Below are 17,840 nucleotides of genomic sequence, written 5' to 3' on the forward strand. Positions count from 1 at the left end.
AGAAGGTGCAAGACTGTACGATGAAGTGGAAGCTAGATTGGCGATGAATCCAGGAAGAGGAGTCCTACCTCCTCTGATGCCAGGAATGATGTACCCACCAAATGCAGTCCCAGGGACAGTCCCATACCCCTACCAATAGATGCCCCCAGTATCATAGTATAGTGCACCAAATCCACAGTGGCCACAATAAATGCCTCAAATGATGGTTCAACCACAACAACAATGGTTCCAACCAATTTTCCCAATGCCAAATCAGCAGCAATAGAGAAACCCTACCAACTGGAACCAATAGCCAACAGTTCAAACAGGAGCTCTGAATCAGAACCCGAACAAAGATCCCTCTGCACCAGCCCAACCTGTTTATGCAGTGATTACAGAGACTCCTCAAAACCCTACTGCCAATACCTCAGGAGGAGAAAGCTTGAAGGATTATTTATCCAACTCAGTTGCAAGTATCAAAAAGGAGTTGATGGATGTGATTACATAGCAGCTACAGACGCTGAAAGTGAATACCGCCAGGATATCCAACGTTGCAAGAGCAGGAAGAGATGCGATGCGGTCAAATACTTGGTGTGGTAAGTGTCATCAAGGAGGCCATTTAGCCACTGAATGTACACGAAAACCAACCATCCCTGGAGCTTTCTGTTCCTACTGTTTACGGAAGAACCATACAGAGGATATTTGCTCTCTGAAGGAGATGCATGATAGGAGAAGGAAGGAAGACGATGTAAAATATTACACGGCGCAGCGAACAGAATCTGAGAAAGAGATAGAGAGTACACAACAGATAAGAGGAGAATCAATAAATTCTTTAACTCCAAACAACTGATACAAAGATGGCTCTGTCCACCCGTGCGCTTCCACTGTGTGAAGCTTAGATGGCGATCTATACAGAAGATAGGTGAAGAGCTTAAGGCTAGCTGGAACAACAACTCTGACTGGGTGAAAGATGAGTGAGAGATGGCTGCGAAGGGGTTTAGCTTTTATAGCCCGCGAAGGTCATTAGGTCGGCCTGCTGACCGACCTACCATATGAGCCTCCACTAGTCGGCCAGGGAATATTCCAGGGAATATTCCCTTTACCATCGGGCAATGCAATGTGCCTCGAGTTGCTACCAGCTTAACCACTCCGTCTAACCCAAAGATTAGACCCACAACAGTCACCTTTTTGCCATCCAGTCACATAGACCTCATCTGATATACAAGTCAGGACTCAACCAATGTCCGGGCTCACATTTGGCTTCTCCTCATAATGGGGGCCTTACAACTTTGAGCACCATGGATCATTGGTAGCACCTAATGAGGGTGGGGCATTGATCATATCTAACACCCCCCCTCAATGTCCATCCATAGGTGAACTATCTCCTCGGCCCAATGCCGAGTCTCTGAAGATGAACTTGAAGCAGATCCTTCGTAAGTGCTTTGGTGAAGATATCTGCTCCATTCTCCTCTGTTGGACAGTAGACCAATTCCACTATCCCATCCTCCATCAAATCACGCACATAGTGATACTGGATCTCTATATGTTTGGTGCGTGCATGAAACACTGGATTTTTGGCAATGGCGATGCAACTCTGATTGTCACATCTCAGCACAGTTGGTTCTTCATCCTGCACTCCCATATGCCATAGAATCCTTCTCAACCATACGGCCTCACATGCAGCAAAACAAGCTGCCTTGTACTCTGCTTCGGTAGAAGACAACGCCACTGTTGGTTGCTTCTTACTAATCCAAGAGAAAATTCCTGAACCCAAAGAGAAACAATAACCAAAAACTGACTTCCTGGAATCAATGTCTCCTGCCCAATCTGAGTCACAGTTCCCCACAAGAGAAGTTCCGAAATTGTATGTGATACCATAGTCAAGAGTTTTCTTCAAGTATCTGAGCACCCACATCCCAGCCTTCCAATGACTCTCATGAGGTTTGTTTGAGAACTTGCTCAAAACACCAATGGCAAAACTGATATCTGGTCTGGTGTTACACAAGTAGATCAGACTGTCGACCAACCTCCTATACCTCCCAATGTCTGCTAGTGCTGATGTATCCTCGACGGATAACTTTGCATTCACCTCCATAGGTGTAGCTATCTCCTTGCACTCGGTCATGCCAAATGCCTTCAAGATCTCCCATGCATACTTCTTCTGAGAGATGAAGATCTTTCCTGGCTCTTGCCAGACTTCAATCCCCAAACAATAGTGTAGCAAGCCCAAGTCTGTCATTTCAAACTCAGAACTCAAAGCCTTTCGAGTTTGGTTGATCATATCTTCATAGTCACCTGTAATAAGAAGGTCGTCCACATATAGGACAATCACTACTTTTTACCATCCCTGTAAACATACAAGTTAGCATCTGAGGCACATCTTTTGAAGTTTAGGTTTAAAAAGAACCTATCTATCCGCTGGTACCATGCTCTGGGGGCTTTTTTCAACCCATACAATGCCTTCTTCAGTTTACACACTTTGTTCTCAGAATGGGGGGCCTCAAACCCTGGTGGCTGAGCCACGTACACCTCCTCCTTGAGGTCACCATTTAAGAACATTGACTTAACATCCATTTGGTACACTGGCCACTTCTTATGGGTAGCCACTACAAGTACCGTGCGAATAGTGGTCATTCTGGCAGTTGGGGCAAATGACTCTTGAAAATCAAACCCTTCAACTTGTGAAAAACCTTGGGCAACCAGTCTAGCTTTGTACTTTTCTAAGGTACCATCAGCCTTGTACTTTACCTTCCATATCCACTTGGTGCCAATAACCTTCCGCTTTGCTGGTCGATCCACTAGCTCCCGAGTGTCATTCTTCATTATGCTGTCATACTCCGCCTGCATAGCAGCCTTCCATGATGGATCTGCAAGTGCTTCTTCTAAGTCAGTTGGCTCCTTTACTTCTCTCATAATCTCAACCATCAAGGCCATATTGACTATGTGAGCAGAAGCCCTCCTTTGCTCCTCTATTCTCTGAGACCTCCTTGGTCCGTCTGCCTTCTCCTCAACAGATGCAGGCATAGGATTATTGTGGTCATAGAGTTGCTTCACCCAGCGCGGAAATGGCTTTTCCGGTGGGGTGATGTCAGGTTGGTGAACTTTTTCTTCATCATCTGAAGATGATGCTTCCTCCTCCTTAAGGATAGGGATAGCTCTCGGGACAGGTTCATAGTGGACTACTTCTTCGCTTGATGATAAAGTGGAAGAACTTGCCTTCTCCTCCTCCACTGTATGCGGCTCCTCCTTGAACACCACATCACGGCTCGCGATGATCTTCTTTGCCTCTTGGTCATATAATTTGTAAGCCTTCTGCTCATCACTATAACCCAAGAAGATACATTTTCTGCTTTTTGGTTGTAACTTGTTTCTCTTCTCATCTGGAACATGTGCATAACATTCACATCCAAAAATTCTGAAATGTGAGACAGATGGTTTCTTACCAGTGTAAGCCTCATGAGGTGTTTTTCCCTTGAGAGCCTTTGTATAGCTCCGATTTAGAATGTAGACCGCAGTATTAACAGTTCAGCCCAAAAATGGTTAGGCAATCCCTTGCCCTTTAGCATGCATCTTGCCATCTCCACAATGGTGCGATTCCTGCGTTCCACAACACCATTCTGCTGAGGTGTGTGAGGCGTCGTCAATTGACGCTTGATGCCTTTGCTCTTGCAAAAGCCTTCAAACTCCTTTGAGTTGAACTCACCACCACCATCTGTTCTAAATTTCTTCACACTTTTCCCTGTTTCATTCTCAACAAGTATTAGCCATTCTTTAAACTTACCAAAAGCTTGAGCCTTATCACGAAGGAAGTACACCCACATCTTCCTACTGTAGTCGTCGACGATCAACATAAAATAAGAAGATCCCCCCAAGGCCTGTGTAGGCATCTTACCACACAAGTCAGCATGCACCAACTCTAGAGGAGCCTGTGCTCTATTCTTGCTTTCTTGTGGAAATGCCTTTCTTTGTTGCTTGCCCATCATACAAGCTTCACATGGTTCCTTCAATTCAGTTATTGTAGGTAGGTGAGCAACCATACCTTGCTTTTGCATCTCCTTCAATACTGCAAATCCGATGTGTCCAAACCTTTCATGCCAAAGCTTACTTGTGCCCACTCCAGCGGTGGCTGTAAGAGCACTTAGCTCATACAGGTTGTTCCTTCTTTCACCTTTGCCAACAATTGTGCCAGCACTATCAATAATTTCTGCACCTGTCTTCTTGAACCTCACTTCATGACCAAGATCAGTTATGGCAGCAACTGATAAGAGATTTCTCCTGATTTCGGGAACATACAACACATTTGAAAGCTTTTTGACTTCACCATTTGCAGCAACAAAAGAAATAGTACCTGTGCCCGCAGCAGGGCATTTAGCATCATTTCCAACCATCACAGTGATGGATTCTTGTAGAGGCTGTATAGAACTGTATAGACCTTTCTTGTTGGTCATGTGACGGGAGGCCCCACTATCCAACACCCAAGAGTCAGTGGTAGATTCTTCTTGCGCCGAGGAGCACACTTCCTCAATGGTCGCCATGAATAATTCCAACTTTGCTTCAGCCGTATTGGCTGTCTCTTTCCCTTTACTTTTAAGGGTACCATTCTTTTCATCTACCTTCTTGACACGACAATCTGCAATTGCATGTCCTTTCTTCTTACAGTAGAAGCACTCTCCTTGAAACTTCTTCTTTCCGCCCTTCTTCTTTTTGTCACCATCATTTTTGGTGGAGGAAACACCTTTGCCTTTTGCATTGGCAGAGAATGCAGCATCTCCATTGTTGCTTCCTTCTCGGGCTTTCAGCCTCAACTCCTCCTCCATTAATAATGCACAAAACTCCTCAAAAGTCAAAGCTTGAGGTCTCACCTGAGTATTAAGGGCAGTTACTAGTCCATCAAACTTTTGTGGACAAATCCGAAGACACCTCCAAGCTAGCTCTTCGCTAGTCTTTTGTATCCCAGCGCTAGCCATCTGGTCGCGCAGATTCTTAATCCGAGTGATGAATGCTTCAACCGTCTCTCCTTCAGCAAACTTCTCCGCTGCTAGTTGATTCTCCAAGTTTTGAATCCTTGTTTGGTTTCGTGTTTCGTACTGACTCCTTAGTACATTCCAAGCCTCTGACGCTTTGGTTGTATGCTGAATCAGAGTCAAAACACTGTCAGAACAGCTTGTAACTAAGGCACACAATGCATCTGTATTCCTTCGTTTCCAAGCTCGTAGAAGATCTGCATTCGGAGGAATCATCACACTAGGATTTGATGGGTCGGGGGTAGGCTGTGGTTCTGCGTCAGTCCCCAGCACAGTCTCCAGAAGCTCATAAGAATCAAGGATAGTTGTAATTTTGAACTTCCACAAGGTGTAGTTTGTACCATCTAACTTTCCTTCGCTGAAGGTTGGTGGACGAATCCTCAGTGTTTGAATAGCCGGTACAGCAGCACCACCTCCTGCACCGCTTCCTGATGCGCCAGAACTGCTTCCCGGAGTCGACATCGTTTCTCTTTGCTGTTGAAGCCTTTGCCTCTTGCACGCTCTCCGATCTCTAGAGCCCCCTGGGCTCTGATACCATGTAAAATATTACACGGCGCAGCGAACAGAATCTGAGAAAGAGATAGAGAGTACACAATAGATAAGAGGAGAATCAGTAAATTCTTTAACTCCAAACAACTGATACAAAGATGGCTCTGTCCACCCGTGCGCTTCCACTGTGTGAAGCTTAGATGGCGATCTAGACAGAAGATAGGTGAAGAGCTTAAGGCTAGCTGGAACAACAACTCTGATTGGGTGAAAGATGAGTGAGAGATGGCTGCGAAGGGGTTTAGCTTTTATAGCCCGCGAAGGTCGTTAGGTCGGCCTGCTGACCGACCTACCATATGAGCCTCCACTAGTCGGCCAGGGAATATTCCAGGGAATATTCCCTTTACCATCGGGCCAGCTTAACCACTCCGTCTAACCCAAAGATTAGACCCACAACAGTCACCTTTTTGCCATCCGATCACATAGACCTCATCTGATATACAAGTCAGGACTCAACCAATGTCCGGGCTCACATTTGGCTTCTCCTCATAATGGGGGCCTTACAACTTTGAGCACCATGGATCATTGGTAGCACCTAATGAGGGTGGGGCATTGATCATATCTAACAGAAGACACAAGATTCAACTTGCTGGAATCCAAAATGATAACATAGGATATTGGACCCAAGCCTAGGGAGTTTGGTCCTAATTTCGGTCCAAGAATATTTCCATCCCAAAGTTACAGAGGAAGACAGTCTGGCGGTGGTCAAAGATCAGAATTGGAGTGTTACAGATGCGGAGAAAAGGGACACATTTCACCAAATTGTCCAAATCCCAGAAGGTCAGTGGATTATAAGCCCTTATGCAGTCGATGCAAAGGAGAAGGCCATACTGCAAAAGACTATCCAAGCCCAGCCCCAGTGAAAAACAGTGCTGCTAATAGTCCGGCCAAGGCCCAAGAGCCTACCTCCAATTTAGTGGAATTGGAAGTTGCTGCCATCACGCGTGCAAAGAAGAAGGAACCACCTATCCAGAAAGAAAATAATCCTCCTGCCAGAACAATGAAGTTCAATCTTCCACCAGAAGAACAGAACAGAACAGAGCCTGACAGTGTCGTACAGAGCACTACAGTGCCACAGAGAGTCACAGAGACAGTTCCAGAGATAGGACCAGAGGTCTAGGAGATAGAAGAGGAGGAAGTGCCACAAGTGGCAGAAGTAGTTCCCATGATGCCCCTATTGGAAGAACAAAGGAAAATGAAAATGGGTGTTGCCCCATTCCCTAACCGGTTAGAGAAGCCAGTGGATCCTATTAAGGAATATGATCTGGTCAGAGATTTAGATACCTTTAAACCAAACCTCACATTCCGACAATTATTGATGTTGTCTCCCAGTTGCCGAAAAAGGTTCAAAAGTATACTGACAAGAAGACGTGGATTAAGGATTACTCCCTCAACAGCAACAAAGTCCAACAAAGCTCTAGAGCCTGTAAAAGAAGTGGACGTGGCTAATGCCTTCCTAGATCCGGGTACCCCAGAGACTAGCGTGTGGATAGAAGGCTGTTTTATTGCAAATGCACTGATTGATGGTGGTTCATCAGTGAATATTATGACGGATATGACAATGAAGGATCTAGGCCTACAAGGTGTGCAACCCACCCAATGGCTCATCAGACTGGTGGATCAGAGCAGAATCAAGCCTTTGGGTATTCTCCCATATGTGAAGACTACAGTAGCCGAAAAAGATTATTGGCTAACCTATCTGGTGGTGAAGCCAAACTCTTATGGTACATCCTACCCTCTGTTACTGGGCAGACCATGGCTTTTTGAAGCCAGAGCAAGGACGGATTGGTTCAAAGGAACCTTGACCTTGGGTAGAGGACCCAACAAAGTGGTGCTGAAGCTATATGGTTCTCAAAAAGGACATGGATCCACCTCCTTGGAATTATCTTCTGACTCCCCTAATGAGGCTACAGATGGAACATTAGCAGACGAAGATGCTGTCAAAGAGATCCTTCCCAAGAAAACAGTGGCACGTTCCTTAACAGTGGATACTGTAAGCCAACTCCCAAAAGATGCAAAGCCATTATCAATGGGTGAATACTTCCTGCCTGAACCAGGAACGATTTCCGAAATCACTTCTGACAGTGAGATAGAAGCATGGATATATTGCTCTCCCTGTTACATGGCCATAGCAGAGCCAGAGACAGAGGCAGAAGATGAAACAGAGAACCTGTTCTTCTCTTACAGAGCTCCTACAGAGCTAGAGACACAGCCAGAGACAGAGACAGAGACAGAGACAGAGACAGAGATAGAGACAGAGCCAGAAGAGGAGGGAGATGATATTGAAGAAGAAGGTTATGAAAGCGAGATGGAAAAGTCTATCCCACCCGAAGATGATATATATGAAGAAGAAGTTCCAGAAGCATCAGAAGCAGATGAGCTCATGCTGTGGGACAGAATGGCGATGGTACCATTTGGTCTGATAAATGGATCTTCTCATATGCAAAATCGTTATAAGAAATCGATTAAGAAGACCAAGCCGTCTTTCAATAGTGGCTCATGCCGCCCTCACCCACCTTTGCCAAATAAAGATGATGATGATGCACTGTGCCAACAAGCACCAGTCCCACAAACCCAACAGGCATCAGAGGGTCCTTGTTATGTGACGTTCCTAGATGCATCATTAGAAGATGAGTTTTCAAGCCAAGAGGTAACTACTCTTGAAACCAAACCCGAAACGGCTCTAATCCCATTTCAACATCTCAAGGAGCAACCTAAGTCTCCATCAAAAGAAGAAGTTGGGTCTAGTGGGACATCAGAAGAGGACACCACTTCCTTGAAGGAGTCGGATCTGTACCTAAAAGCAGTCTGTGGGACCTTCATCCGTGAAGTAGAAGGCGAAAGGCAGTTAACCTTTGTGGATGCAGATGGCATTGAACGCCATTTGAAGATGGGTAGCAGCCTACTAGAAGAGGAGTTGTCAACTTTGTACAACTTGTTAAAAGAGAATTTGGACTTATTTGCTTGGTCCTACAAAGACCTAAAGGGGATTGATCCCACAATATGTCAGCATCATATTGACTTGGAGCCTAATGCCAAGCCAGTACGGCAACGACAAGCGGAGATGGATGGGAGACTCAGGAATATACTACATAGCAACCCACCAACTCGCGTACCTTCAGACCAACTTGAAGAGAATCAAGTGGATGGAGGATTTAAAGATCGTGAAGCTGTTCATCTTTGTCGAAGTTTGCGTAAATGCAACTTTGCATGTTAGTGGTCGACAAGTCAAGCATAACAAGTATGTCTATGAAGAAGTGAACTAGGTGATCTCTATTGACAGAATCAAAGTGTTAGGGCACTATGAGAAGAACGGGTATCAAAGGAAGGGATACCCCAAGCTTCCTATGACTTACCATTTCCTAAAAATTCATGACTCCACTCCATATTATTATTATGTCCCTATAGCCGATTGTAACACAATCCTATTTTCCCCAAACTGATGTATCAATCAGCCTGTCCTACTTATCCAAAATAAATGTACTCAAGGGGTTATGCCTTCATGAATAAATAAGACTTTTTACAATTGTCTATCTTGATCATAAATTTTAACTAAGGTGTTAAGTGATTAAATCACTTAGCTAAAAAGCTGTGCTAGTCATATTAATGTAATAGGAGAACATATGATAAGATGTTAACATAAATAATCTTATTGTTCAGACGCAACCCCAAGCGCAGGTTCCAAATCTGACTCCTGCACTAAGTCCAGCTATGGCTCAAGAGAAGAAATTTCTTCTCAAACAAATTAAGCCACCCGAGTTTGATGGCAAGGGAAGGACTGTTCAAGCCGACGGCCGAGAATTGGATTGAGTCCATGGAGGACTACTTTGAGGCAGTAGGAACTGCACCTACTAACCAAGCCCTGCTTGCCAAACTTAAGCTAATAGGCAAAGTGAGACTTTGGTGGAAACAGTGGTGCAGAGACCAAGCGATCTCGGAGGGGACTGTCACTTGGGATATGCTTAAGGAAGCTGTGCGAGGGAGGTATCTGCCACCTGCCTGCCGCACACAAAAGATAAATGAATTCTATGAATTGAAGCAGCTAGGATTATCCCTTGAAGTATATTATTCGAAGTTTGTCTCACTCCTAAAGTATGCACCCCTAATGGATATGACACAACAGGTGTCAAAATTTTGTATTGGGTTGAATCCACCCATAAAAACTCGACTGGAATCAATGTGCCCAATGGACCTACAAGATGCACTCATTTGAGCTGCTCCAATAATACAGGAGGTGCAGACCAAACCAAGGAACAACAGGATTTGGCCTTACGAGATCAAAATAAGGACATGTCTAAGGCTCAAACTAAGAGAGCACAATGTTAGAATCAAGGCCAAAGAAAGAAAGCTAGAGTCAATGTTGTCAACAACTTTGTTCCAACACAAAGTAATGATCGCAACCCACATTGCTTCCATTGCAATGAGCTCGGATACTTCAAGAAGGAGTGTCCCAAGCTTGGCAGAGGGCATCATCGGGGGCAATTCCAAGGTCAAAATAGAGCTGCTCATGGCCAAGGAACCACCGTTATGGCCAGAGGGAGAACCTCCAATGTTTCCACCAAGGAACTGGACAATGAAAAAGATCCATCCATGGATGCTGACATTGATAGGGCAACGGTTCACGCCACTCTTCACAAGAAGGGTCCGAATCGCCAATTCTCAGTGATTCAAACTCCATCAAAATATCAAGGTAAAAGCTTCAAAACCTTGATTGACTGTGGCAGTACACATTCCTTCATTTCACCAATCTGTGCAAAAAGATTAGGGATAGCCACAATAGATGCACCTACTTTACTTATGGAATTAGCAAATGGTCGTGAGGTCACTAATACTAGGAAAACTGCTAAGGTGAAATTCCTACTGGGTGGGAAGCCAATTTCTGTGAGATTCAGGGTAATGAACCTAGGTGTCCATGAATGTTTACTCGGAACGGATTGGCTAATACCCAATGATGCCCACATCCACTGTGGGAAGGGCCAAGTTTCCTTTTGCAATTCTGAAGGGGAACTAGTCACGACTCAAGGTGAGGCTGGTAAGCCAAAAATACAGTTGGCAAAAGCAATGCAGATAATAAAAGGTGTTGAAAAGGGTCTACCTGTCTATTTGATTAAGATGAATAAGCTAGATCAGAATCAGGAATCTGGATAAGAACCTTTATGGTTAAAGGAATACATAGACGCATTCCCTAAAGATCTGACGGAACTTCCTCCCCAAAGGGAAGTCGACCACGAAATCAAACTTGTGCCAAGAGCTACACCGGTCGTAAAGAGGCCATATAAAATGTCCATCCTAGAAGCTATCGAACTAAAAGAGAAACTCAAGCAACTGTTAGATCAAGGCTACATCCATCCTAGCAATTCACCATGGGGAGCTCCGGTGTTGTTCCAAAAGAAGAAAGATGGAACGCTACGCCTATGCATTGACTACAGAGGGTTGAATCAAGCAACTATCAAAAATAAATATCCCATTCCAAGAATAGATGAATTACTTGACCGTCTTCAAGGGGTGAAGATATTCTCAAAGATAGATCTCAGATCTGGATATTATCAGATAAGGATCAAAGAAGAAGATATCCCGAAGACTGCATTCAGTACATGGTATGGACACTTCGAATTCCTAGTGATGTCATTCGGGCTAAGAATGCTCCTGCTACCTTCAACAGGTTAATGCAGGATATCTTTAGGTCCTATCTTGATGACTTCATACTCATCTTTTTTTATGATACCCCAATCTACTCAAAATAGGGAAAGGATCATGAACCCCAGCTTCGCATTGTTCTTAAAACAACGAGAGCACAAAAGCTTTATGCCAAGAAGAAGAAGTGCGCATTTTTCAAGCAATAGATTGAATATCTGGGATTCATTGTATCAGCAAAAGGAATTTTAGTAGATCCAACTAAGGTCAGAGACGTTCTGGAATGGCCAACACCAACTTCTATCTAAGAAATATGTAGTTTTCTTGAGTTGACAGGGTGGTACATAATTTTCATCAAAGATTATGCTTTGATTGCAGCACCTCTGACTGATCTACTAAAGAAGCAAGTAGCAATTGTATGGTCACCTGATGAACAGACCAGCTTTGACAAACTAAGGCAAAGCTTAATATCAGCACCCATCCTGAAACTTCCTAATCTTAGTAAGGAGTTTGAAGTGGAAACTGATGCTAGCGCACTTGCTTTAGGATGTGTACTTATGCAAGAAGGTCATCCTGTAGCATATTCTTCAAGAAAATTGAAGAGCCATGAAAGGAATTATGCTACTCACAACCTGGAGCTGTTGGCTGTCATCCATGCTCTCAAACTTTGGAGACATCACTTGCTAAGTAACAAATTTTCCTTAGTAACGAACCACAAGAGTCTTAAATGGATTTTCACTCAGAATGAGCTCAATATGAGGTAACGTCGATGGATCGAAGTGCTGGAAGAATATGATTTTGAAATCAAATATAGGCCTGGAAAAGAGAATGTAGTTGCCGATGCACTTAGTTGCAAGGCATTTCTAAATTCTCCCATTCTGCAAGATCCATCAACAGTAAGGTCTCTAGCCACAAAGGTATCAATTCCAAACAACCGGATTCTTGAGCTAGCAAAAGAAGGGGCATATCGTGACCCAGTCTATCAGAAAATGCTAAGGGAGATCCCTGTCAAGATTGTGGGAGAGAAGGAAGGAGTCTCACTTGTAGCTTTCTTGCTTGCACAATGGGGGAATACACACAAGGGTGGAGGCTGAAAACAGTTTTCATCTTCTTAGTTGTGTAAGCCAAAAGAACTCTCATACAAAGAAATAGAAGAACCCTATATATGGGTTTCAAACCAAACTCAACTAACTAAGGTGGCATACTAACCAAGCCACAAACTAGAGTAGATAAGGATAGCTGTCATCTAGCTATTATTCATGGGCGGTGTACCAATCGCATCTGCAACTGACAAGTCGGTGACATAAATACACAATGGTCACCCTGGCGTATCACGAGTGGAGCCCGATATCTCAACACTCCCCCTCGAGCTCAATCCCAATTCCTGCACACCAAGCAGGTCTCTGAACTTGCGCAGCTTCTCTGCGCCCAATGCCTTCGTAAATATGTCAGCTACCTGATCCTCTGTGCTGACATAAACTAGATCAATAAGACCTAGTAAAACCCTCTCCCACACATAGTGATAATGCACCTCAGTGTGCTTTGTTCTAGCATGATAGACTGGGTTATTTGCCAAGTGTATACTACTCATGTTGTCACAATAAATGACAACTGGCCCATCTGTAGACTGATGCATATCATAAAGTAGCTTATGCAACCAAGCTACCTCACATGCAGCCATTGCTGCACCCCTGTACTCAGCCTCTGTGCTCGACAAGGCAACTGTAGGCTGTTTCTTGCTGCTCCAAGTGACTGCAGCACTCCCAAAAGAGAACACATATCCATTGGTAGATCATCTATCAGAAATACTACCAGCCCAATCAGCATCAGTGTATCCATGAAGTTGTATCTGAACCCCAGTCTCATAAAATAGTCCATATTGCAATGTGGACTTCATATACCTGAGTATACGTCTAGCCGCATCCAAATGCGATTTCCTTGGAGCCTGCATAAACTGACTTACCAATCCAACACCATAGCTCAAATCTGGCCTGGTAATAGTCATATAAATCAAGCTTCCTACTATGCGTCTGTACATAGTAGGGTCTTCCAGAAGCTCACCTGCATCTGCGCTCAGCTTCACATTCTGCTCCAAAGGAACTGAAATAGGCTTACAGCCTGTCATCCCATATTTGGACAGCATGTCCAATCCATACTGCCTCTGTAAGAGCTGTATCCCACTTGGTGATCTAATCACCTCAATGCCCAAGAAATAACGCAGCTCTCCCAAATCCTTCATCTCAAACTTCTGCTTCAATAGCATTTTCACATGAAGGATATCTTCATCACTGTCACCTGTCATAATCAAATCATCAACATAAATGACAAGTAGCATAATACCTTTCTCTATTTTTCTCACATAAAGTGAGAAATCTGCCTTGGAAATCTGAAAGCCAATAGTGACAAGATACTGTCCTATCTTGTCAGACCATGCTCTAGGTGCTTGCTTCAAGCCATACAAAGCTTTCTTCAACCTGCAAACAAACTCAGGATAAACAACATGCACATAACCTGGTGGCTGCTCCATATAGACCTCTTCTTGCAAATCACTATGCAAGAAGGCATTCTTTACATCCATCTGATGTAAAGACCATCCCTTTGATGTAGCCATAGCAATGACTGCTCTTACGGTTTCCATTCTTGCAACCGGACTGAATGTTTCTTTATAGTCAATGCCATATGTTTGTGCATACCCCTTGACTACTAATCTTGCCTTGTATCTGTTCACTGAACCATCTGCATTGTGCTTCACTTTATAAACCCACTTACAACCAATTGCATTCTTGCCTTTAGGCAAAGGTACCAATTCCCATGTAGCATTTGCTTCCAAGGCATCCATTTTTTCATCCATGGCTTTCTCCCATTTTTCTTTTCCCATGGCTTGCTCAAAAGAAGTGGGTTCTGGTTCCTGTATCACTTTGACCATATATGCATAGTGAATGGCTGTAAATCCATCATATTTCAGCCTATCCACAGGATACCTAGCTCTCGTAGACCTGCGCAAAGTAGGTTCACTTCCAGGTACTCTCAAAACATCCCTGGTCTTTCTTACTCCAGGTGTAACAATAGAAGGAATACCCAACTCATCATCAATGCTCTGTTCTGAGCCACTGGATTCACCATCCACATAAGAGTGACCTGCATTCACATCAAACATGGGCTGATCAACCTTCTCTTTTCCTTTTCGTGATACCTGTATACCACTATTTGCATTGCTTTGAGAAGATTCTCCTGATCTCAATCTGCCTGTCCATGGCGAAGAATGTGAACCACTGCTAGAGGACGCTCCAGGTCCACTAATATTTTGTGACTGCTGCTGTGAATTCTGTGCAGCATTACCATTTTGTGCATCTACATCATCAATCACATTTACTGGTTTATACCAGCTACTCATCTCATCAAAAACAACATCTCTGCTCACTGTAAACTTACGAGTAGAAGGGTTATAGCATCTATACCCTTTTTGCTACAGAGAGTAACCAATAAAGATGCACTTCTCAGCTTTTGGATCCAACTTGGATCTCAACTCATCTGGCACATGTACATAGGCAATGCAACCAAAAATTTTCAAATGAGAAATATCTGGTTTCCTACCAGTATACCTCTCCTCTGGAGTCATTCCATGTATTGCTGTAGTGGGAGTCCTGTTCATTATGTAGATTGCTGTAGCAACTGCTTCAGCCCAATAAAAATCTGGAAGGTCTTTTTCATTGAGCATGGCACGAGACACCTCTCCAATATGTCTGTTTTTTCTTTCTGCAATTCCATTTTGCTGTGGGGTATGACTGCATGAATATTGCTGCTTTATGCCATGCTCCTGCAAGAACCTTGCAAACTCATTTGAGAGGTACTCTCCCCCTCCATCTGACCTTAGGCATTTTATTTGCAGACCTGTTTCTTTTTCAACCATAGCTTTAAGAGTTTTGAAATGCCCAAACACTTCACTTTTCTTCTTCATAAAATACACCCAAACTTTTCTGCTATAGTCATCAATAAAAGTGACAAAATAATGACAGCCTCCAAGAGATGCAGCTTTAGTAGTCCACACATCAGAGTGGATTAATTCCAATGGCTTCTTACTCTCTTGAACATGTCTAGGAAATGGTTTCCTTGCCTGTTTTCCAAACTGACAGGCTTCACATACCTTATGCATTTCTGCAACCTTGAATCTAGGCAATCCTGCAACAATATTTTGGGCCTGCATTGATTTAAGTCGCTGTACATTAACATGACCAATGCGTTTATGCCAGATATCAATATCTGCAACTACACCGGTCCCATGTGCAAACATTGCTGCACTCAATTCAGACATGTCTGCATCCAACGTAAACATTCTGCCCTTCTTCTTTCCTTTTGCTATCAAGCGACCTTTATTTTTCATATCCTCAACAAAGCATCCATGAGGATTAAATCTGACCTGCAAGCCCTGTTCAACCATTTGACCAACACAAACCAGATTCTTGGTGATATTCGGGACATGAAATACATCGGACATGTATTTCTTTTTCCCATCCTGCATAGACAAATGAATTTTTCCAATCTGAACAATCGGATGTGTAGTATCATCACCAGTCTCCACAAATCCTGGTTTTTCTATTTTCCTTGCATCCTCCATCCATTCTGCATGACCTGTCATGTAGTTTGATGCACCTGAGTCAACATACCACACATCGTTACTTTCTTCTGCACTTGTCATAGAATTGTTCATGTGCTGCATCATAAACAAATGCTCATTTCTGTCATCACCCTGTCTACTAGAAGATGCATAATTTCCTTGTTGCAGTTTTCCATTCATGATGTCATTCCTCTTTTTATAGCAGTCTTTAGCCATATGACCCATTTTACCACAATAGTAGCATTCAACGTTACTGTTTGCATTTTGGCCTCTTTGCCATCCACCATGACCTCTTTGGCTCCCCCTGCCTCTAGAGTTACCACGTCCTCCTCCATAGGACTGGTTTTCTTGAGTTTACTGCATATTCTGATTTCTACCACGGCCTCCAAATCGGCCTCCTCTACCTCTGCCTCTACCTCTTCTAGCATTTGAGTAGAAGACAGTTTCTTTTGAAGTTCCTCCTGAAGAAGATGCACCACCATTTCTTTGCTCCTCAGAAATTAGAAGAGCAATCAACTCCTCAAAATCAGGAAATCTTTCACGAACTGAAATGGATGTCCGAAACTGTGCATAATCCTTTCCTAGACCATTCAAGGTCACATAAACTAAATCATCATCATCCACTGGCGACCCAATGGAAGCAAGTGCATCTGCAATCTTCTTCACCTTCATGTGGTAGTCATTGATGCTCATATTTTCTCTTTGCACATTGTGCAACTCTTGCTTGAGCTGCATTTTCCTGGCTTGCGTATTTGTGCTATACATCTTTGACAGAGTATCCCATGCCTCCTTTGGCGTACTTGCATCCTGAATATGCACAATCATAGAGTTTGAAATGCTGATAGACAGCCAGTACATAACTTTCCTGGCTCTCTCATGCCATGCTTTGAATGCCTGCATTTGCTGTTGATTGGGAACATCAGGAAGAACTGGTTCTTCTTCATTTCTTGCAACAAATTCCCAATATCCTTTTCCCATAAGGAAATTCGTCATTCTAAACTTCCATGCCTGGAAGTTGTTCTTGTCAAGCTTTTCAATTACAATCTGTGAAAGAGAATCAGACGCCATTACAGAACACTGCGAAAAATTTTGTCACTGCAAAAACTCAGCTTCACCCTCACAAGGGCAAATCTGCAAAACTGGCGAAAGTGGTATTTGACCACACAGTCACTTCCTAGTGACGATTTTGCATAAACAGGAACCAAGGATGATTCTGAAACTCCCAATGTCTCTGCGCACAAGCATATGATGCAATTTCTACAATAACTTTTCACCGACCTGTAGAACAGTGGTCGCACAGCATAAAATAGGGCCTTTCCTGAGTGCGTGCAGAAAACTTCCGCCTCCAAAACAGGCCCCGAAATGGCCTCAAATAAAAAAAACAGGGTCACCAAGGGCTAAAGGCCTCTCCCGCAGCATATACTGCCCTCTTGCTTCACCGCGAAGGGCGTCTCAACCTGAGACAATGCACTCCTGCAATTTTCGGCTGTGCTACGTGCAGAGATCTGCTCCCAAAACAGAAAATGAAAGCAACACTGCTCCTCTTACCAGACCACCATGAGCTTGGCTTGCTTTCTTGAGCTCCTTACCAAGAACAAGGCTCTGATACCATGTCAAGATTGTGGGAGAGAAGGAAGGAGTCTCACTTGTAGCTTTCTTGCTTGCACAATGGGGGAATACACACAAGGGTGGAGGCTGAAAACAGTTTTCCTCTTCTTAGTTGTGTAAGCCAAAAGAACTCTCATACAAAGAAATAGAAGAACCCTATATATGGGTTTCAAACCAAACTCAACTAACTAAGGTGGCATACTAACCAAGCCACGAACTAGAGTAGATAAGGATAGCTGTCATCTAGCTATTATTCATGGGCGGTGTACCAATCGCGTCTGCAACTGACAAGTCGGTGACATAAATACACAACGGTCACCCTGGCGTATCACGAGTGGAGCTCGATATCTCAACAATCCCCATCAAGGATCAAGACCCGAAGCTAAAGACGAAGTATCAAGAATTCTCCATCAATAGTGGACTAGTCCACTTTA

This window comes from Lygodium microphyllum, chromosome 18 (genome assembly GCF_053477565.2).
Source record: "Lygodium microphyllum isolate KBCC chromosome 18, Lygodium_microphyllum_v1.1.10, whole genome shotgun sequence".
Classification (NCBI taxonomy): domain Eukaryota; kingdom Viridiplantae; phylum Streptophyta; class Polypodiopsida; order Schizaeales; family Lygodiaceae; genus Lygodium; species Lygodium microphyllum.